This window comes from Alligator mississippiensis, chromosome 2 (assembly GCF_030867095.1).
Source record: "Alligator mississippiensis isolate rAllMis1 chromosome 2, rAllMis1, whole genome shotgun sequence".
In the NCBI taxonomy this organism is placed as follows: Eukaryota; Metazoa; Chordata; order Crocodylia; family Alligatoridae; genus Alligator; species Alligator mississippiensis.
In genome coordinates, this window is record NC_081825.1 from 18,366,755 (window position 1) to 18,389,693 (window position 22,939).

Sequence of the window (22,939 nt, forward strand, 5' to 3'; positions counted from 1 at the left end):
CTCTGGAGAACTAGCATTTTATTTTCAGTAAGGTGGGTTTTTTCCTGCAGATTTTGCAAAAGCGGGCATTGCCCACGAAATCCACGAAATCGCAATTTTGGTAGTTCCCTACTTATAAAAAAGGGTAGATCTAGCGTACGGACAACAGAAGATGGCTGCTCTGGTGGTATAATAGTTGCTGAAGAGAGGTTCTGGGAACGCTCCCTGAGTGAGGAACGCAAAAGCAGCATGGTTTCAGGGGAGCCAGCAAGTTGAATGCAACAACCGCAAAAGTTGTTGTCAGCTACCATGTGCGTGAATCCATTGCAAAAAAGCTAAACAGTCACCAAAAAGTTGTCTAATTTCCCTAAAAGGAGCAATAGCCACTAAAGGAGCTTATAATGCAGACGTGTGTGGACATTGCGACTGGCTTGGATAAGGTGCTGTGATTTACCATTCTTATTTTTATGAGATCTGTCTCAGAGCAAACTCTGCATGGACACACATTCAGAATGTGGGGCACTCGAAGTCCAAACCCAGAGCAGGATTTGGATTTTGCCAGTGGGCTCTGTCTCCACAGCAGGCTTTTGCCAAGAAACCAGATCTAAATAGAGACAAACTTTCTAACAGAACAGACATTTGCAATGTAAACAGTAGCAGTCAAATCAGGACCAGGATGGATCAGAAATTAACAATACGTTAGCCCTTCTCTCATTTTTATTCCCTACTTTGGGTTTCCTTCTCTCTATTAAATCTTACTCCTCTTGTTCTTTTTCTTTCTTTCTTGTGCCCAAAACCTATTCTAATAAAAGGATACACTCCATAACATTCCAGGAGGGCTTTTTTCCTGCTTTAAAAGGAAAATTAACATGGAAACTATGTTCAAATAATATGAAGTTTGTGGTATAAATTAAAAACTGCCTACTGATTTAGTCTGTAGTTTTCCATCCCCAAGGAAACTTTATTTTCAATTAGTGCAAAAGCGGCAAGAACATTTCTGCGACAAAAAAGAAAAAGCACCCTCACCTACCAGTCAATAAATGTTTCTGCAACAGCCTAATCATCACTGATCGATTTATATGACATTTCTTACCACATACATTCAAGAGGAAATTCACTTTTCATGTAGTCACGTTGCTCCATATACTGTGCACTGTGGAAGATATTTTTCAATTAAGTCCATTATTCTGAAGATCAATGAACTAAAAGGTTGGTATCCTATCATCATTGCTAGATTAATGCCACCATCTTACCCTCAAGTGCTCATTTGTATGCAGCATGAGCATGGTAGCTATCCAGTTGGTAACTCCATCAAAATGTCATCTTCATCATATTTGCTAATAAAAAACAATGTTTCTCCCCTAGTGCCGTGCTTGAAAATAATGCAATAAAGGGGGATGCGCTAATTGGAGATGAGCTGGAGAAAATGCCTGTGTGTTGTCAGAATTTACCAAAAAATAAAATACCTTTCCCCCTACACAGAAGCATTACAACAGCTGAGACATACATACCCAAGCATGCCTCCAGACCTAGGCACTTAAATAAAATGCTTTATAATTCATCAAATTCAGCTTTGCCACCCACAAGTATTACAAGTTCATCGCAATAAAACTACAAGACCCATATGTAATATAGATGAAGATGCTTTTAAGAATTTTAAGAGAACACCTCTCTTTGTGTACGAGAGCTATAGCAGCCAGTTAAGCACCTGTTTCTGTCTGAACCAAAGGTATGTACTTTGATAGAGTGGTTTTGGCTGGGTTAACTGGATGAAAGAAAGCTTAAGGGGAGAAAAATGGGACATTATGCAGAAACAAAGGGAGAAGGAAACTTCCTGACAGCCTGAACAAGCTAAGCAGGGTGCGGGACTGGTGACAAATCAGCCCAGGCAGGGTCCCGACCCCACCCCTACTCCAATCCCAGATCCGAGAAGCTGCCACCACTGTCGGTGGCGGCATCAGCAGCAGGGAGGGTCTAGCAAGCAGCTGGACATGGAACCACCACTCCACCCAGTTCTGCGCCGCTGCTGCTTTGCCCTGCTCTGCAGGGCCCCCCAAAGCGTGGGGCCTGAGGCGGTCACCCCAATTCACCCCCCCAGCGACAGCCCTGTCTGCTGGTCTCCAGAGAAAATCCTAGAGAGGGGTCTTTAGGTTAAGGTTCCTGCTGAAAAAGGTTAAGGACTATATGAGTAAGGAAATTCAGTCTTCCTGTGTTCAGGCAAACAGGGTTGCATTAAAGATACGTGATCTTGTCATCAGTTTCTTCTCCTCATTGGAATAATCCTTCACTGGAATAACCCTTCTGCCGGGCACCGGTCAGCAGCAGCAATGGCCAGGTTCAGTTTTGGGGTACTAAACAGGGGCAATGTATAGGGGGTGCACGCGGGTGCATGTGCACCCCCTGAGCATGGCGGTGCATCCCCTACAAAAAGGCACTGCTGACAGTGTTGGTGGTGCCTGCGGGCAGTCACCGCTCACCACACCCCTCCTCCCCCTTCCCTGCCACCGCCAACACCGCTGCCAGCATTTGCAAGCGGTCAGCAATCACCGGTGGCGTCTGCGGGTAGTTGCCAAACCCTGGTCGGCACTTGCCACACCGCCCCTCCGCCCGCCGCCACCAGAACCGGTGGCATCTGCAGGAGCTCCCACTTACTGCCACTGCACACTTGCCACCACCGCTGCACTCCTGCCACCACCGTGCCCCCCCACCCCTCCCCAGCCACCAGGGGCACACGTCATTCATGGTACTCAATGTATTTTTCCTTGGCTCAAGCCCACACTCAGACCACCTGGGAAATACTAAATAAATTACTAGGGTGTCCCACATAAACAAAAACCTCCACCTCACAAGCAGCGTGAACACAAAAGACAGATTTCTTACAGAAAACAGAGAAAAACACCAAATGCAATTTAACATACAAAAAACTAGAACTTGGTTCCAAAATGATACCTTTTATTTAGACCAACTGGAAAATGGCAAGAAAATTGTCCTTTTCTGCAAGCTTTTGGGATCAAAGTCCCTTTGTCAGGCTCTGGGAAAAGTGCAGATGGTGGAAGATGGTAAAAAGTCCCCATAGATAGGAAATAAACTTCATTTTTGCACAGAGGGAGCTGACGATGGAAGGCTGTCCCTCTGGGTCCATGCGAGTGTCTTTGTGAGCTGTGTTGAGTAGCTCTTTGATGTGTTGATCAGGTAGAATTCCTTCCCTGGAAGTGTCAGATGGCAGGCAGGGAGGTAAAAAAAACTTCCTTGTTGTTCTGCAATGAAGTTTAAAATAAAAAGTATCATTTTGGAACCAAGAGTTCTAGTTTTTTGTGTGTCTTTTTGTCTCAGCCCAACACGGCTACCAAGTACACCCCTGAAAAATGCAATCTAAAGCACTACTAGCTACAAGACATAGTCTGTAGATTACGCTGCACCAGGGGAAGCTGCTGGAGAGCGTGGGTCCTTCTGCAGTGCAAGGGGCCCCTCGTTGCTCTTAGATGAATGGTAGTGTGCCAATCTTTGCTCCCACGGAGAGGCTGTATGTGTGTGTGGGGAGTGACTGCAGCCCCAGACAGCATGCACGCACCCCAAACTTCTGGGCTGGATTAGATGGCTTGCTAAAATGAAACTGCAGGAAAAACTCTAAAAGAGCCAAGTTGATTAATGGTTACAGCTGGCCCAACCACAGCTTGGCTAGAGCAAAGGACCATCAAAAGAAACAAGAAGAAAGACCAGGCCCACCCTCTAGGCCGGGGCTGCAAGTAGTTTGGGTCACACAGCTCCACTGTGTGACAGAAAGTTGCAAACCTCAACCCTAGCCCAAAACTGGCAAGATTAAAAGCTCCCAGGTTTCAACCCTGTTTAAAATGCCAGGCCTAACTCCTGGCCAGCCAATCCAGGGAACCAATACTCTTTCCCAAGTCTTAAGCCCTTTAAACCTCAAAAGAACAACATGAAAGAAAAGAAGGAGCTCCCAGACACTCCCTCTTTCTTCCCAAGCTTCCCTTCTTGCTATTGCAAACTCCTTCTCCCGAGGAGACTTCACTCTTCAGCAGCCCCTGACAGCTTCTCTCTCCCCAAACCAGCCCGGTTCACCTTATATCCCTTTGCATGACATAATCACCCTGCCCTTGTCCAGTCAGTGAGCACTACTTTCCAGTTTCTCACCAATCAGCCCAAAGAATCCTCTGCTTCCCATGGCCAATGAGGCCAAAGGGTTTTACATATTAACGCCAGATACAGGCCCCAGCATGCCATGTGCTGAGCACATGGCCAAAACACAAGGTCCATCTTGCCCACATAACAAAAAACCCCCCCACAAAAAAGTGCAGTATACAACCCAAGTGTGCATGTGGGTATTACATCTATACAGTCCCAAATTTTGATTAGCCACCAAGGTCAAAAGGGCTAAGTAATGTTTATTTGGCATTACAGAGGAAGGACTGACCAACCTGGAAAGAGGGAGCCATGACCATAATCCTGTGCTCTGCTACAAACTTTCTTTGTGACCTTGGGCAAGTCACGTACGGTATATCTACATAATGGTGGCAAAGTGTCAGGTTACACCACAGAGGAGCAGCCCAGCATACCCGCTCACATTCCTCATGCCCTGGACACTGTGGGGGCACCCAGCCACCGTCTTGACCAAGCCAGAAACCCAGTCTTGCCCTGAGAAGTTCTGGGAGACTTGGTGCACAGGGCACTGGAAGCCCAGGCGGGTTTGGGGAAGTGTTGGATCAGGTGACACCGAGCTGGGGCAGCAACCGGCCAGCTAGCAGCCTACCTGAGCTTTGAGCACCCCGTGCACCATTCCCACCACTTTCTCCAGACACCAGCAAACCTAGCCACTCTCCTGCTGCCTCCCTGCCCTGCCCCAGGGGCAAACCAGCCCATTCCCAGGCAGCCCCAGGATCCACAGCCCTGCTGCCCTGAGCTGGGGCAGCACCTGGCCCACTAGTTGCTCACCCAGGCAGCCCCGCGGGGTGCTGTTGCCATGGTGGGAAGGACCAGGGCACCCTGCAGCTCAGGGGCTGCTTGCCCCGCTGACAGCTCACCCCCGGCCACAGGGAGGCTCTAGCTCTGACACAAAAAAAAGGAGATTGGGCTTCTTGCTGTAACGTGACAGAAAAATTGAAATGGTTTAGTCCTCAGGGTTTTATTCTATGCCTCCATGTTTCAATTTAAGGGGCATAGAATAAAACCCTGAGAACTAAATCCCCATCATGTGTACAAGCGTCCTTAGACCTTAGTCATGTCATTCACTGAACAAGGTGTACCTTTGGGATGAGTAATTTTGTACAAAAGGCTTTGAGGGAAACAAACTCCAGGAAAAAAACTAATCCAAACCACAGAACTGGCTCTGAACCCTCTTTAACTTTGATGACACCTGCACCCAGATCTTGATCCAGATTTCATCAGCTAGGCCTAAGGTCCTGGTTCAATGCTCACAGAAGTCATTGGGAAGATGCCCGCTGACTTCAATTATCGTAGCATCATGCCCGATATCTGTAGTGAGATAAACCAGAATGCCAAATCCACACATGCCAAAACTTTATAGGGAAGTGAAGATTTGGATCAAAGTCCATTTCTGAACTGGTGATGCAGCCCCCCCTCTTCCCCCTCCAGGTGCTTTGTCATTGCCAGGGCCATCCCATTAGTTTCCCATCTAGTTTGCACCTGTGTATATAGATAGCACAATACCCTTTTCTAACAATGTTTGAAGCCACTACTGGCTCTCCTGAACTAGGCACCTTACTTGTTTGTAACTCTCCATATTCTTACATTAGACTTGAACCAACTCCAGTCCTGAATCTCATAAAAACAGCCAGTGGCAAACAATATTGAGGAGTACACACATATTAGGACAAATTGATCTCTGGCATGAGTCTGCTGAGGTCAATGGACTTCACTAGCAATTAATTTGGCTCATCATACTAACATCAAAAGTAATACAGTAAGTTATCTGATCGGTTACTGCATCTGGGATTGTTTTAACATAGCAACTTCCTTATACATGCCTTACAAACTGCCTGTGACCTTGAGAAATAACCATTAGCTCTGTGTTGCTACCTGGTTACCATTTTGTGTTCAGTCTCCGGGCTAAGTCATTTCTTAGAGACAAAGAATAGTTAATGACTAAATTGCTAATTAAGGAGCAGGATGCAGTGTGTTGTTATAATTGAGGTAGGCTTTTTTTAGTCCAGGGAACAACTTATAATATTGACTGACATCGATGCATGTTTTGGTTGATACTGTACAGGTTACAAACCCAGCGTTACTGGCCCATTGAATGCTATTTGGAGGCGTCATTCTCTGTTTACACTTCTTTGTTGTTTCATTGGTAACTATTTACATTACTTTTCTTTGCTTTTATCCTACTGAGGGGGGACCAGTATGTTCTTGATTGTAAAAATAGTCAGACATGTTCCTGAGAAACCAGAAAAACAACATAGAGTTATCTTAAGGGAAATGTTCTATTATTACAAAGCCGTCTATGACTCAGTAAAAAGGTAATTGAAACTAGACTGGGGTTAATCTCCTCACACTTGCATTGCTACTATGCTACTGTACGTTAAGTACTGGCCCTTAGCAGATATATTCTGCAGATTCACACTGGTGCAAAGTAAGATCACAACCCGACCTACTCTATTCTCAGACAAAAAAGATGAATTTGTTTGGTACAGGTCATTACAAGCAAGCAAAACCAGCAATAGCCAACAACGAACCTTCTGTCAGACAGGACTTGGAGTAGATAGCCATTTAACAGAATGGCCTAAACATTGATTGTGAGGTTTCAGTGGCCAAACATGAGAAGAAAAGATCAGATCAGATAGCCCTGGTGTTTTGGTTTTGCTCACTAACACAAAACAAAGCCAGAGAAAGTACTCCTCTGAGTTGAAGAAAGTTCATTTTTTGGAACTTACAATAAAAGTCCAGGAGAAAAGGGCTAAATTCGCAGTCTAGCGATGGTTAGGATGCCAGTATGCAGTGGCTAGAGATTCACCCGGGTGCATGAGACAGACCCGTTAGAGAGCCCACCTACGACGTTGGATATTCAGCCTCAGTCTCATTTACCCTGCAGGAGAATGAACTAACCACCGTGCTGTGAGTATTTCTGGGATGGGCTGTTTTCAGCTGCTCTGGCTGATGCTGTTTACCTTTGATAAAGCATTCACCGAAATCAGGGTTTGTGGCAGGTATCTTAACTACCACCCCACACGGTCATTTTTTCTCTCTCAGTCCATGGAGATTTAAGGATTTTATCCATGACGGAACAGCTGCAATAGGGGAGATTGAGACTGTCGTACCTCCGAATACCAGATAACATGGTGTCTGGTGTATTCACCTGGGAGATGGAGACCCAGGGTGAAATCCAGTTTCTGCCTGATTCAGTGCATGGAACTGAACCACAGCAGCTCCATTGGGATGTCTCCATAGTCACCGAGAAAGAAAATCTGTAGCCTGGCGGTCAGGGCACTTACCTGAGATATGTGAACATGAGGTTTCTGTCCTAATGATTTTTTTTTTAATTCTCTATGAAGAGGAACCACGTCAACAGAAGGGACTGACAGCAACTAGCCCCAGAACACCCTGTAGCTCATGCTTCAGACACTGTCCTCAGAGGTAGATGATTTGGGTTCAGATCATCTCAGGTACAGAAAAGGATTGGACATAGGTCTCTTGCATCCTGAGTGACCCTCGAAAGCACTGAGCAAGTAGATAAAAGGTAGTAGGAGTTGGGTGCAGCAGCAATTATTTTGTGAATCTAGTGTAATGAAGTTACCTGTTCCTGGCTCTGCCACTGACCTTCTGCATGACCTTGGGTGAGTCATCTGCCTCTGCCATGGTTTCTTCTCCCAGACTTTATTTCTCTCCTTTGTTTAGAGTATAAACTTATCAGGGCTTTGCTTTACAGGAATTTAATTCTTCTCGTGTAAAGATAAAAATTCATACTTATGCTGGCTTCCTTGGAAGGAAGGTGAATAAATGCCTTCCCTTCTGACAAAGTCCCTCTGCTTTTTAAATTTCAGTCTCACCCTTTTACTTTCTGTGGTTCTGTGCCTCCATATTTTTGGTAAGCTTTCTTAAAAATCCTCAGTTGTTTTTTTTGGAAAAAAATAAACTCAAATTGTTCCTTTGCTAAGGGTTGTTTGTTTATTCAGTGCTAAAAATGAAAGTTTTACCTCCAAGATAATAGGACTTTGCCCTGTATGCATTTTCTCTATATTTTAGGAATGAAGCTTAACAATGGGATCAAGACATCAGCTTGAGAGCTATACTTGGTTCTTCTTCCTGCTTCCTCTATTAACTAAGCAAATCACATAACAATTCAGCAATACAGTTAACTTGTCTTAGAACTAGTTGAAATCTTTAAAATGGCTTCCCTGTATGGATGAAATTTTCAGGGGAAAAATCAGTATTACTGCAGTGGGTTAGGTTTTTTCCTGCACAGTTTTTCCAAGCCATGGATCTCACAGAGTACCATGAGATCCTTTTAAGACTGCCACAGTGTGCCACACAATATTAGCACTATTAGATGTACAAACACCTAACATGAGTCACAAGATAAACTCAGAGGGTGCGTCCAGATGAGCACACACGTGCAGTATGCAGTGCCACAGACCTTTCTGCAGTGCCACATACCAAACACACAGCACATGCAGGCGTTCCCTACACTGCTACTTTGCAGCATGGGGGGTGGGTTTTGACCCCAGGGTCAAAAAAACCCATGCCTAAAAAAAGTGGGGTGGTGCATGTGGCAGCAGTGTGTGCCACCCAAAATCAGAGCCTGGCCACTGCTAGCCAGAGCCAAGGTCCAGCTGCCAGCCAGGCTCCTTGCTGCAGGAAAGCCATGTCTGCAACTCCAGGAGGTGCCCGGGACCCCAGGTGAGACTACCGCAGCCAGCACAGTTACTGGTCCCAGCTTCCCTTACCCGACCTGGGGTAATGTGCCGTGCGCCAGAGCACATGTGGCATGGGCATTCCCTAGAAACAGGTAGCAACGGCACAAGGTGTGCCACTGCTACTTCTCCCCGGGAAACGCATGTTCCCGCTCGTGCCTGGAGATTTCAAATAGGAATCCATTGTGTATAAAATTTCTTCAGTTTTCCAAGCCATGTATGTTTACTAGGACCACAGGCATAGAAGAGATCCTCTAGGTCTCCAATCCTCCCCCTTACCCTGTTATTCCAGGCAGTCATTCATGGAGCTCCATCTCAAAGCTGCTTAAGTTTTTTCCCCCACTATTAGTATAAACATAAAAAACCCACTAACAACCTCCTGCCGGTGTAGCAACAAGGCACTCTAAGCGCCTGTGTCTCCTTTGTCTCTGCCTGTGGCTGAAGCTCATTGTAAGGTCTTTTCTAGGTAGGATGTTTTGGAGTTGTGGCATGTGAGGGGGGCTAGATTGGACATCCCTGTGGACCTGCTTTGGACAAATTATTGCGACATTCACAGAGGACTGCCCTCAGTGGGCGAGCCCCTTCTAGTCCCACGTTCCTACCCCTATTCCAGAACCTCGCTCTTTGGATAGATAGACAGAAACCCTCTTCTAATTTCCAACCTACATATATTCAGGGAGAATTTATCAGTTTTTTTCTGCCTTAAGTTAAATAACTCTTCTCCCTCTCTGGTGTTTATCCTTCTGATGTATGTATCAATGCAGCAAGCACATTCCCTTCCTTTTGCAAGGCCTAATTTTGCTTTCTTGGTCGCCTGTTATAAAATAGGCTCTTCATTCCATACATAGTATCCTATCTTTTAGCTTTTGTCTGCACCTGTTCCAATTAGAATGCATTTTCCTTGATGATTATCTAGTTTTGAAATCCCTATTGAAAATTTGCATGACGAAAACAACGATTTTGTCCATAAAAAATCACAAGGCTTTTCTTAATGCAGTTCATAATATCTACAGAGAGAAAAGGTATCAGTTTTCTAGGTATGATATAATTAGTATTTCTGGAAAGAAAAAGACCAAAATCTAAATAAAGCTACTACTCTAACAAGCCGGGAGACATGTCAGTGACTGGCGGGAGGCAGTTGTCTGCCCTGCCTGGAACATTGTTCCACTTATGTTGCATCACTCAAAGAATTAACCTTTATTTTTAAAAGTTTGCAGTTTACTGCTTTTTAACAAAAGCAGCATATATTCAATCAATTTTACAGAATTGTTTCTAAAGAGGTTCTAACGATTGCTTCTACAGAAGCAATAGCTTCATCAAAGGTTTTCCAGCTGGAAAATGGTTAGAAAGCTAGGGGCCAGCATTTAAAAAGAGAAGAAATGGCATTCACTATTTACAGAACTCCCAGGCTTTTCTGGTATTCAGTTACCCTCCAGCGGACAGCTATGGGGTTTCTTCCTGGTAAGAGCTGGGGCCAGTCCACATAAGGGCTTAACACCCTAAAACAGGATGTTGATGGACCCTAGGCACTTAAGTTACAGAATCATAGAGAAGTCGGGCTGGAAGGGACCTGCAGAGGTCATCTAGTCCAACCCCCTGCCTGAGCCAGGATCAGCCCTATCCAAACCACCCCATACAAACCATAATATAAACTCTACATAAAAAGGAGAGCAAGCAAAAGAGACCCTGCACCTACTCTCTATGGAGTGGAGGGTGCTCCCCGTACAGCCTAGCCTGTAGCTTGGTGTCTACAGCACTCTCCCTCCGGCCCCGTGACTCTTGCATTCTTTCCCGACGGCTACAATAGGAGAGATGCAAACTGATCTTTCCTCTGACTAACCAGTAGGGCACAGTCCTGTAATCTGGGGATTCTCTTTGGCTGAGAAGGCCCCAGAACCGAGACCTCCCACTCCCTGAGCAAGTGTTGTAATCACCAGGCTACTACCTAAGTCCCCACAACCATCACCCCTTGAAAGGAGAACAGTGATCATTTCTCATTTCTTAGGAAAATAGTTGTGCCTCGAGAAGCACGTTCTGGCCCTGAATGAATGGAGCATCATGGTTGTAGTCCTGATTCAGGAAATTTAATTCTGGAGATGTAGCTGCTTCTCCAATGAACCCTTGTGCTGAGTGTCTCCTATTGGACAGCTCTAGACTCAGAGTGCAGCTTTCCTAGATTATCCATTGGAGACCCCCAGCTTTTCCTGGGCACCTAACTGTGCGCTTTGGATTTCTCTCGGGGAGCCAAGCACTTAACATTTAGGAGTTGCATCAGCCCAACTTGCAGGCACCTAAGTCCTTTATTGGATCTGGCCCTTTGTCAACAGATTTCACTCGGTACTAAAGCTGAGCCAGGCCTAGAATGAAACAGTTATCCTATCCTTAAAGGCAGGATTAGCTACCCAAAGTGGAGTAGAAAGCCCTTCTGCACTTTTTAACACCTCATGAAGAGATCTGGCTGCCAACAAAAGGAGAATCCTAATGTGTAAAAAATGCATAATAATAAGGACTTTGGCTGAGTGAAATTCCATCACGGATCAGATGAAATTGCCTTATGCAACTCACTGAGGGCTTCATGCTATGCTAAATGACCTTTGTACCATGTAAAATGGGCACTGCTGCAGGATGCAGTGAAACCCAGGGGCTGGGCTGCTCTTTTATTCCTACCCCCCTATGGAGTTCAAGCTTGTCAGGAATACAACAAAAAACAGAGAGAGAGAAATGTCCTATTGAACGTTTTGTGAATGATTTTGTCACAGGAGAAGGAACCTTTGTGTTTATGGAAGATCTGGAAGGGGGACACAGCAGAAGCAGGATATGACTGTCTGGTCACAGGTACTTGGAAATATTTACAACCCAGCAGCAGCAGTAATTCATCCTGTGTCGCAAGTTTAGACAGTTGCCTTCAACTACTTGGACTTTCCTCTACTTTATATAGCTGAAATTCTGTTCACCTCTCCAAGCTGCTTACAATTCATTCTTGTGAGAGGACCATCAGACCCATGAGATTTTGGGCCCTGAGTTTTCCAAAGTGCTGAGCACCTATAACTCCACCTAAGCTAGGTACAGACATTCAAAAAACCCAAGGCAGAATCAAAGTTACATGGTTTTCTGAAAGCATCATAGTTTAGATCAGTAGCAAACAAAACATACACGCTCACCCTTTTTTGGGGGTGGTGTAAATCTTAGACCGGGTTCCACCATTTTTAAACCAGTCTACATATGTGCTGAACTTCTGTTCTGTTACATAGACCAGTTTCCAATCACTTATACTGGTAAAAGTGTAATGTCTGTACCTGGCCTTTAAGTCGATTGGAGGTAAAAGTACTCAGTGGGCACGTCTACATGTGCCCTTACGGTGCATTGTTACTGCACTGTCATTAAGTACTTCATACTTAATTCTTCATACATAATACTTCATACATATATGATAACACAGGAACAGCTCATACTGTGCTATGCCTGCGGTGCATGGTTATTTTTAGCCAGTACGTCACCATAGCAATAAACTATAGCAAGGGGACACATTGCTTCAGCAACGTAGCTGTGGCATCACGGTTGGTGCCAGCCAACACAACCTTGCGTCTCAGGTAGATGCATCCAGTGCATGCATCTACACAAGATGCTTTACTGCAGAGTTGACTGATTTGCTCCGCAGTAAAGCATCAGCGTCTATATGTGTGCCCCTATTAGGCTGGAGTAAAGTAATTAACTCCACCATAGGATAGTACAGCCTGACACAAGTACTATCCTAGGGCGGAGTTATTTACTCCACCTCAGTACATGTGTAGACAGTGACTGGGGCTATCTGGGGCACAAGGGTGCTACAGTGCAGGGCTGCCTGCTGGCTAGCCCTGCATTGTAGCACCCTTGTACCCCAGCCAGCCCCTCCACAGCATGTTCGGCCAAGGGGAGTTGCAGCTCCGGGCTAGCAGGCTGATATCCCAGGCCTCCTGCCAGCTGGGGCTCTGCACTGCCCCAGTTCAACATGCTGTGGTCTTGGGTACATGTGTAAATGCTGCACCCAGGAGCAATAAACTCTGGCATGAACTGTTCCAGAGTTTATTGTGTCACATTAATATCATGTGTAGACATGCCTAGTGATGTTAAAATCAGGTACCCCGTGACTATGGGGGGGGGGGGGTATCAGAATAGTATCCAGAGGATCCAGTAAGGATTGGGGCCCATTGTGCTCGGCACTGTGCAAACACAATAAGAGACCCCAAACAGACAGAAGGAGAGGCGTGGGTTTAGGCATAGGCTACTGGCAAAATGATTGTGGTGCTAAGACTTCCTTATTTCACCCACAAGACAGGCAACTGATGTTCACAAATTCAGCCACAGTCCAGGCCAGCCGTTCACAAGAGCTCAGTTCCTGCTTAGACACTGAAATCAGTGGCCAGATTTTCCACCAAACTCAGCCCATTGGATGCTGACCTCTGCTGAAACTGCAGCCATAGGCACACCAGACAGTCCAGCTGTAACTTCCGCACCTTTTCAAATCTGGCTCCACAATTTGGCTGGGAGCTTTTTTGAAAATGTAGCCTTCAAGTGCACCTGCCAGAACCGTCCAACTAACCATTTATTCCTAGTGGTCAAATTAGCCATAAAGATGACAGGGCTAGACTGGGAGTGCGGACTGCAAGTAAAAGACAAGAAACAGCATTCGGACTCCAGCGTTCCTGTCTAGCAATGCCACCACCTCCTGCTGTGGTCTCAGGTCACTGATGTATTCCCCAAGCCTCATTTCACCAACCTTTAAAATTAATTCTGGCCTCACGGGAGCATTTTAAGAATTGGCGTCAGTAAAGCACTACTTGTTCCTTGGAAGAAAGGCGTTCTAGAAGTGCGGATTATTAGCATTTATTACACCTCCTTCCAGCCTGTGGCTAGCAGGGAATTTAATTCTTGCTGGGAAAACTTTTGAGCTAGTTGTCCCATAAATTCCCTCAAAAGGTTTCTTCCACTTTCCTCTCGAGTGCCTGGTACCCGCCTCTGTGAAATGGGATAGTGGACTCAGTGGACCACTAGTCTCATGCATTATGACAGTTCCTATGGTCAGGCTGTGAGGTGGAAACCCTCTGCCCTAATTCACCAGTGCAGAAGCACAGGGGTGCTGGAAGACAGGCAAGCAGTGTTGCCACCATTACCCCTCCCTTATGGTTTTCTGCTGCGAGGGGCATCCCTGGATTTCAGTCAAGTCTCCGTCAGAGCCCTGCCAATGGAGGCTGAAGGGATGCACTGAATCAGCATGTCACCCTAGTAACACTTCCTCCCAAGCCAACACCAGTGCCTGTAGGGGTTTTGCCAGCTACCCTGGCACTGGGAAGGCTGTAGTTGCTTTCCTCTGCTGCTGCCTCCTCCCGTGCTACCACTGCCCAAGCTTTGCACCTGGAATTATATCTGCAAAAACCAGTAAAAATCTGTCCAGCTGCATCTGAACCAGCATTGGGATGGCTCAGGCCTGGTGGGCACAGTCACTTGAGTCTCCCCAGGGCCAGCTGGCTAGTATAAAATTGGAGTTGTTCTACTTTACACCTTTTGCTAACAGCTTCCAAGGACCATCACAGCATCTGGGGATTGCTGGGGCAGAATGACACCCAGCTACACTCCAGATGCCCAAGGAAGGAGCCATTCTGGGACCTTTTCTAGGAAAGGTTTTCCTTCGCTGACTGGACACCCCAGTTTATGATCACTTTGCACAGAAAGCAGATGAAGAGATGTGAAGAAGCAGATCAAGAGATGTGAAGAAGCTGCTCCTATCTTTCTAAAATGCCTCTCAAGTGCTGGAAAAGTGAAAGAGCCTCAAATGAGCTTGAGGGGCAAAATTCTGTAGTTGCCTTGCTCTGAATGTGCAGAAACATCCTTTCCATGTGCATTTTACTGAACAAAATGATGAATTCTCCTTCCCTTTCCCAGAATGCCACGAGAGCCAGCACTTTCACTCTGAGCACGCTAACTGCTCCACACTAAGGAGTTAATGGCACTTTTCCTGTGAGCACAGCTCCCAAGACAGGGAATCTTTACCCTAATACAGTGCACAAAACAATGCTGCATAGAGTCTTCCCCAACTTATCAAGGAGTCCTTACACAGCAACCTCTTTCTTCTTCAGTTCAAAGTGCTTTGGCACTTCAGCTGGAAAATCCTTTAAATCTACATTATATATGCCTTATTTAATCTTTTCGAGGGCACTGACATCCAGTGCATGAAAAAGAGATTTTAGGCTGAAAGGAAAGCTGCTGCTGATCATTTCTTGGGGCTGAGTTAGAAATAAGAATTGGAAACTAAAGTGCAAACAGGAAACCTTACTTTTTCGTGTCAAGTTTTCAGTGCAGAGCTGTTGGGGGGATTTGGCCAACTGGTTGCCAGCTGAGCTACAGCTGAGATCAAGTCATGAATTCAGATCATGAGCTACAGTTCAAATGTCCCCAAGCTGAGGGGTAGTGGGATGTGGGACACAGGTTTCCATTATAGAGCTCAGGGCTACTGGAGACAGGTTCAGGTTCAGATTTTTTAAATCCCCACTCTCCCTGTGGTGTTTATGCCTCTAGATGATTAAACTACACATACAATATTTTTAAAAGAAGGAACTGTGTCATACTTAGCCATGGCCTAGTTGCATACAGTTGAATTGCCTTTGACCCAAATCCAACTCCCGTTTAGGTAGGTAAGGAGCATTTACCAGTAAGTCACCACAGTTAGCCATAAGAGTGGCATTCGTCGCCATTTTTGCAGATTTTAGATTCTACTCCCCCTCCATACAGGGCAACTTGTTCTGCGGAGGCTCAGAAAGATCTAATGCGGCTCTGTAGCTAATCTACTGCACCAGAAAGAACATAAACTTTGGGTAAATCCCTGAAATATCAAAAAACCCAGCCTCCTAATAGTGACTGTTTGGACCAGAAAAAAGGGTCCCACCTATCTTTTAGCCCAGTATCTAAATGATTAGAGGACTTGAACAGGGAGTGGGAGACCCAGGTTTTAGGCCCTCCCATCCAGAAAGGCTTTTAATTCACATCTCCCAGCAAAGTGCCTTAACCACTAGGCTATGAGCTAGGTATTTCCAGGAGTGCCCCCTTCCCCCCCTTGTTGAAGCTGACTGACTGGGTGGGGAGTGAAAGCCAAAGGAAGTGTGGTTCAGTGGGGTACGAAAGAGTGCCCTGAAAGAGTGTGTGTCTTAAGTTTTGGCCCTGATGGAGTTTTTGTAATGTATAATCATTGGCTAAATTAGGTAGAGGTCAGTGAGATGGCTTCTGCCCCACTGATAGCAGGCACAGGGCCAGACCCCAAGCCCCTCTCCTTTCTAAGGCAGAGCCCATCTCACAGATCCACATTGTCTCTGGATCACCAGAGTTGCGCTCCTGGTTTAAGGCAAGGGCTAATCAGTAAGCCACATATACGTCCACTTAGTACCTGTATCTTGATATATGCTGATAGTGGCAGTAAGAGTTTAGTGAGTTTGTATGAAGTTACAAGACTTATAAAAGCAACAAATGTCATGAAATTGTCAGTAAAGTTGAATAAATAAAAGTTATGATGCCCAGGTAGACACAGAAATTCTTAAGACAACTTTGCTGAGCAAACATAACGATGCAAAGTTAAAACCTGGTCCTATAGTCAGAGGAAGAAAGTTCTGGGAGCACTCAACTCGTAGTGTAGGAGGTCACTGATTTCTGTACATGGGCAGGGGCCAAATAAGATCTTTGCCTCCTGTGTTTTGGGGTGGTGATAAAGGGAAGCATCCCATCTATAGGCTGGGGCAGAGGGGTTCCCCCAATATACTTTATCTTACCTGTGTCTAAACAGCTATAGTTCCCTCCAGCAGGCCTCAGTGGGCCAACCAAGTACTTCCAAAACTGGTAGCAATGTAGCCAGGTACATGCAGTGCTGTGGACAGTGGATGGGTGAATTACTGTGGAGGGAGAGAGGAAAATTGGCCATGCCACTCAGGGTAGCTAGTTAGGTGACCCAAAATGCTGCACTGATATAATTCCACTGTTTCCAGTACAGGAGGTAGCCCAGTGGTGACAAATCAGGAAGATATGCTGCCCTCCTGCCTAGCTCAGGATGCTGTCCTAGTGCAGGAGCAGAAGCTGAAGAGAGCGCAAGCTATACGGGCTGTCCCAGAGAGCTGAATTGCTGTGCCAAAATAAAACATTTTTGGCTTGAGAAGCCTTTTTTTTACAATGCGGATCTGCCCAAAGCTCATTGCAAAGCGAGTAGAGTCCTGCACCAACCCAAAGTGAGCGGTCCTTGCAATGCCTTACTATCTTTTTACTTTTTAAAATCAGCCTCTGTTGGGTCATTTTCCTCAGAGGGAAATCCTCTAGGCAACCTAAAATCAGATTGGCTCACAGCCGCAAGCAGCAGTGACACTGGGAACCAGAAGATTCACACAAGTGTTTTTTTCTTTTTCCTAAATCACCTGCTAAAATAAATGTGCCTTCCATTCAGTCTGGCTCCTGTTTAACCCACCAGGTGCCACCATCTCCTCTTTACCGTACTGTTTATCCACGTCCCTTCTATTGCTCCAGGATCACCTTGACTGGATGTAACTCAGGGGTTGGCAACGTTTTTGGACAGGGTGCCAAAAACACCTGCAAGCTTGGCTTGTAAGATGTTGGCATGCCAGGAGCGGGTGGCAGGGGAGCTGTGACGAGCCCAATCCTTGTTGTGGCTGTGCAGCCCTGGCCTCTTCCCTGCCATCCGTCCCAAGGTGCACGTGCCAAGCAAAACACCTTTGCGTACCACACTCTGGCACCCATGCCAAGGGTAGTCTACCCCTGATGTAACTGGTTTGGTTAAACACAGACCAACTGTAAAGCTGTTACATGAAAATAATTAGTTCATTTTGGGCTATTTCTTGAAGTCCTTAGGCAAATCTCCCATGGTGCTACCGTTTTTACTCAGCCTTTCCCAGCAGTAATGCTCCTGCAGAAGAAACCTGGGACTTGACCCACTGATTTCAGCAGCACTTCAATGGGAATGTTACCGAAATAAGTGCTGAGAAACAATGTCAGCATTTAGTGCCCTAAGAGGTAACCCCTGAGTTTGTGGTTAACAAAGCTGAGTGATGCTGATTAGATTACAGTGAGTCATATTTACTTACCAGACAATTTGACAAATCCTGATTTAGTTTTTCCCTTCACAATCAAATACCAAAATACTAAGGCATATTCACTTATTTGTCTAGAGGTTTTCACAGTCCAAAAGCCTCCTCCGGTGCCATTGGTGTTGTTGGTCTGCAGAGAACAGAAGAAGCACTGGAGCGTGCCTCAGAAGACAGCTTTCCTGTATGAACTTAAGTAAGTCCCTTAATTTTTCTGTGGACCAGTTCCCTCCCTGAGGATAATTTGGCAGCGGAGGCGATCCTACAGTCAAGGATGATCTGATCGCTCTCAGGCATCAAGTAAAGGGTTGTAAATGCATCCATTGATAGCTAAGAAGGCCGATCCTAGAGCCACAGACTCTCTGGGCGATGCCACAGGTGGTGGTTACAGGGAAGGTCGGACCACAGATTTCTCCATCTTGTTTCCTTTCCTTCCATTTCTGTCATTTTTCAGCCTCCAGGTCAAGATGGTTTTCCTCAAAGTGAGATGTATCTTCTCTCACAAGGTGTCACCATGTAGCCCCGTCCCGTTTTTCCCAATTTGTGGTGTCAAAACCACACTTCTTAATGTTCACCTTGAGGGTGTCCTTAAGGGGGTCCCTCTGGCCCCCATGTGTCCTTTGTCCTTGGCTGGATTGGGAGTATAGCACTTGTTTTTGGTAAACGTACATCAGGCATGTGCACACAATGCTCGGTCCACTGCAGCTGATGGTGAATAATTAACACCTCCAGGCTGGTGGTGTTAGTGCTGGTAAGGACATTGGCATTTGTGCTACGATCTTCCCACTTTATGCCAAGGCTCTTCTGGAGGTAGCGGTGTTGAAGGCCTTCCAGGCTTTTCAGGTGGTCCCTGTAGGTCACCCAAGCTGTAGAGAAGAGTTGGGGTTACCGCAGTAATTATACTTCCTTTGGTCCATCTTGCACATACTTAGAGGGCTTCCTTTTATACCTTTCTGAATTGATGCTTTTACATTCTCTGGTAATATAGTGTTTTATAGGAAATAACTTTCCTTACACATTAAATAAAGATTTTTGGTGTCTTCTTGAACCATGAGGCTAGCAGATTACCTTTGCACATACTTCCCAAGTAAAGAATATTATATTTGTTCTGAGTGTGCACACAAAAAATAATCCTGGTGGGAAATTGCCCCTTATCTATATAACAACGCTAATAAACCTGTACAGGGTAAACAGAAAGCAATTCTGATTCTGCTATGGCACAGACTTCCCTTTGGCAAGGCATGCATTTAGTTTAGTTCGATAATTCTCCATCCCCTTCCAGCTGTCTCTGATAAGGCACTCAGTACCTAATTATTGCAGTGAAGGGGTGGGGAGAAGAATTTAATGTTTTATTATATTTTAATTTGCACTCCGAGAGCAGACGTGTCGCAACATGTGGGTCATGCTGGAGCAGAAATTGAAGAGCAAATATCCACTTTGAATAAGTATGAACTAACTGAGGGTTGGGATCACTATTTCCTAATGAACCCAGAGGGCTCGATTCTGACTCTTGGTGCAGCTGGCACTGACCTGGAAGGCAGCTGCACCTGGATAGTAGCCTCAGGACAAACTGCGTCTGGGATGCAGACCTCTGAGTCATGGCCCCCTCACTCCTTTCCTCCTGGAACAGGAGCTCACGACAAGCCTTTACCAGCAGCAAACGACTACCTCCTTCACCCCCCACCACACACACACACACACACACACACACCCCAGCTCAACAGCTGTGGAGTGGAGGCCATTTCTCCACTCCCTGCACCAACCATGCATCTCTTCCAAGGAGGAGATAAGTAATCCCACTTACTTCTGCATGCCCAGACCCAAGGTCTGGGGATTCTTTCTACCACGTATGGTTACATAGTCCAAGTCTCAGCTGAAACCTTTATAATAAGAAGACTTTGTACCCTTTTATAGCACCTTCCATCTCAGGATCTCACAGTCCTTGACAAGCACTGATAAATGAGCAGAGGAGCCACAGGGCAATAGTGAACTCAGCCCAAAAGGACTGTCTGTTGGGTGCTTATAAGGCCTCCCTTAACCATAGCCTCTTGCTATGCCATAGCCTCACAAGCATTTACTATACTAATGACTTTCAAAACAACCTTACAAGTTCCCTTCCTGGGGATAATTCGGAAAGAGTCATTTGTATTTCAGGGAAAGGAAGATGAGGGGCTTGCCCATGTCACATAGGGAGTCAGAGCAAGGATTTGTACCTCTAGCTCATGGGTTATCTGGGTGCAATCAAACCACTAAGCCATCCTTCCTTTTTAATTCTGAAGACTCTTTAGATGCAGCCCTGTAGTTTGTGGCATTTATCCAAATATCGGGCCTGATTCTCCTGGTCATAACACCAGCTTTTCATATACAGAATTGTATGGATGCCCAAGATTAGTCCAGATTGGTGCCCCTGGAGAGAAATGAGAATCTGTTCATGCAAGTATAAATCCAGAATCACTCCACAGAAGTCCCTGGAGCTTCACCAGTATAAACCAGTATTGTCAGGCCTGGTTCTGATGGCATTCAGACTGGTGTTGCTTTTCTGTTATGGCACTACAGAGCGACTCCTCCAGGGAAGAGGAAGGCAGGTGGGGAGTCCTCTGACTGTCTTGAGCCAGGTCCTTGGTGGCTGTAAATTAGCCCAGCTCCAGTCCGAGGTGTAACTGGGCAGCTCTGTGCCCTGGGCAGCAATGGTGCCTGTGGCAGCAGCTACAGTTGGACTCCCTGTGGAGGTGGTGGCTGCTATTTTTGTGCTCCTAAGTCAGCACTCCAAACTGGTGCTCCAGTCACTCTCCCATAGTTATGCTAGAGGCTCCATTAATGACTTCTAACAGCTGAGGATACAGTTCTTTGACTCATTGCTCCCAGACCCCCTGTTTCCTAAATGTTCAGCTAAGGGCCTCTTCTGTGCTGACTGAGGAAGAAATCCTGGTACCAGCCAGGTAGGTCTTTCCTCCTTGTGTTAGTATCATTTTTGCCACTGTGAAAGACAAACATTTATTTCTTCTTTTCTGTAGCTGGAAGCCCAGGGCCATTTGGGCAGGGCTCCATCTTGCTGAGGCATTTGCTTGAATGCTAGGAATTTAATTTGCCTCAGAGTTATACCCTGCAAATGACTCAGAGTGGAGCGTTTGAAGTATCTTTTTTGTTGTTCGAGGCCCAGCAGCACTTTAAAAATATTTTTTAAAACTGCAAACAAAGCAAATCACTGAACATTTTGAATGCAGATTTTCAGGTAACATTATGTTCTCCCCCACCTTCACACACGTACACACGCATGCACACCTTTTCATCGCTCAGTGAATCCAAACAGGTGCATTACAGCAAGAACGGTGTTTTCTCCGTACAACAACTGCCACAGCAAGCATTTGTGTCCCATGTTTACCAGCAAGATATGTTCCCCTAGCTTTGTGGCCCCACTGTGATTAGATTGTATTGTTGAACCAGTTGTGTTTGGATAGCTAGCTACGTGTTTAAGTCATCCAAAACAGAAAACAAGCTCCAAGAGAAGAGATAGCTATTCTCTCCCTGCACCACTCTGATAAGAGGAAGAGTCTGGTTAATAAACCTGGAGAGGCTCAAGTTTTGAAATGTTAATTATGTTACCATGAATTTCAAAAGAGGCCAAGATTGATATGCTTGGAGGGTTCTTTTTAAATTTTGATCTCAGCCCCACCAGTGTAAATCTACGGCTGTCAATGGGGTTACCCCAGAGTTACACTCTTCTGAAGGGGGTCAGAGTCTGAAACTTCATCTGCTTCCTTTAATCTCGCTTAAAACCCCACCGTAATGCCACTTGAACGGAGATAAAACTGAATTTAAAATGCAACCTGGCTTGATTGCCACAATTCTTAAACAATGTCTTGAGACCATTATCAGGTCAGCATCTGCTGAAAAGTTCAGCCACAAAGGTAATCAGCCAAAAGGTTATATGGACAAGGCAGCCAGCCAGATACTGCAGGGTGATGGTCTATGGCCATGCTCCCTTGGACTAGAAGGGGACAGGCCACAAGAACCTCAACCTCCAACCTGCACCATTTCAAGGGGATCAGCATGCTCTTCACTGAGTAATGTAGAAACATGATTTTCTGGGATTTTAGGGGGGGGCTGCCTTTCTGTAGGGAAAGTGAAAGCAGCTGCAGTCAGTTCCATTACTTGCACAGCTCCCGGTTCCCGACGATGAGTTGCCAGAGCAGCTCTTCTCTGGATAAAGCTTGCACATTTCTGTTATATACACTGAATATGTGAAACTTGCCCTGAGTGCATTCCTAGATGAACATCTCTATTGATCTTTGAGCTGTAAGCTGATTCAAGGAGGTTGAAGCCGCGCAGTCTCTTCAGAGGTGGAGTTCCTGTGTTAGTCATATGAAGCAGGCTCGGGCCCAGACGCAGCCTTTGCTGGGATGGAGGCTGCAGAAATTTGACAAAGCATTTTTTTCTCGATTTCTTCCTGGTGCACTGTGAAGTGGAGTCATTTGTGGCTAGAGGTGCTGACCTTTTGTAAAGCGGTTCCCCAGAGATGAGAAAAGCAGCGTCTGGTGCTCCAGACTGAAATGCAGATTGAAAGCCACAAGCCGCAGCAGCAGCAAACCATTGCCTCCTCTCTCTGAGGAGCCTTCTTTCCATTTATTCCTGCGCCCTTTTAAACAGCCCTATTTTTATGTCACGCTGCCCAAGCCTTATTAAAAAGAATTAAAATAATACTTAAAACCTGGCAGCCCTGGTGGTGTCACACGCTCAACTTTACACTAAGTGCAGATAAGCAAGTTCAGCAGTTTAGCACCAGGTAAGTGGCTTTGTGAGCTCAGTTGTTCCCTTTCAGGCAAGGGTTATCTTCTAACACTTACTAACTTTAATAGGTTCCCCTGATTTCCAAATGTCACCAGTGAGATGCTTTGTGTTCTCACTTACACTAGCACAAACCGAGGGTGTAAGTGCACTCCTATTGTGACCGGCACATTTTACTAA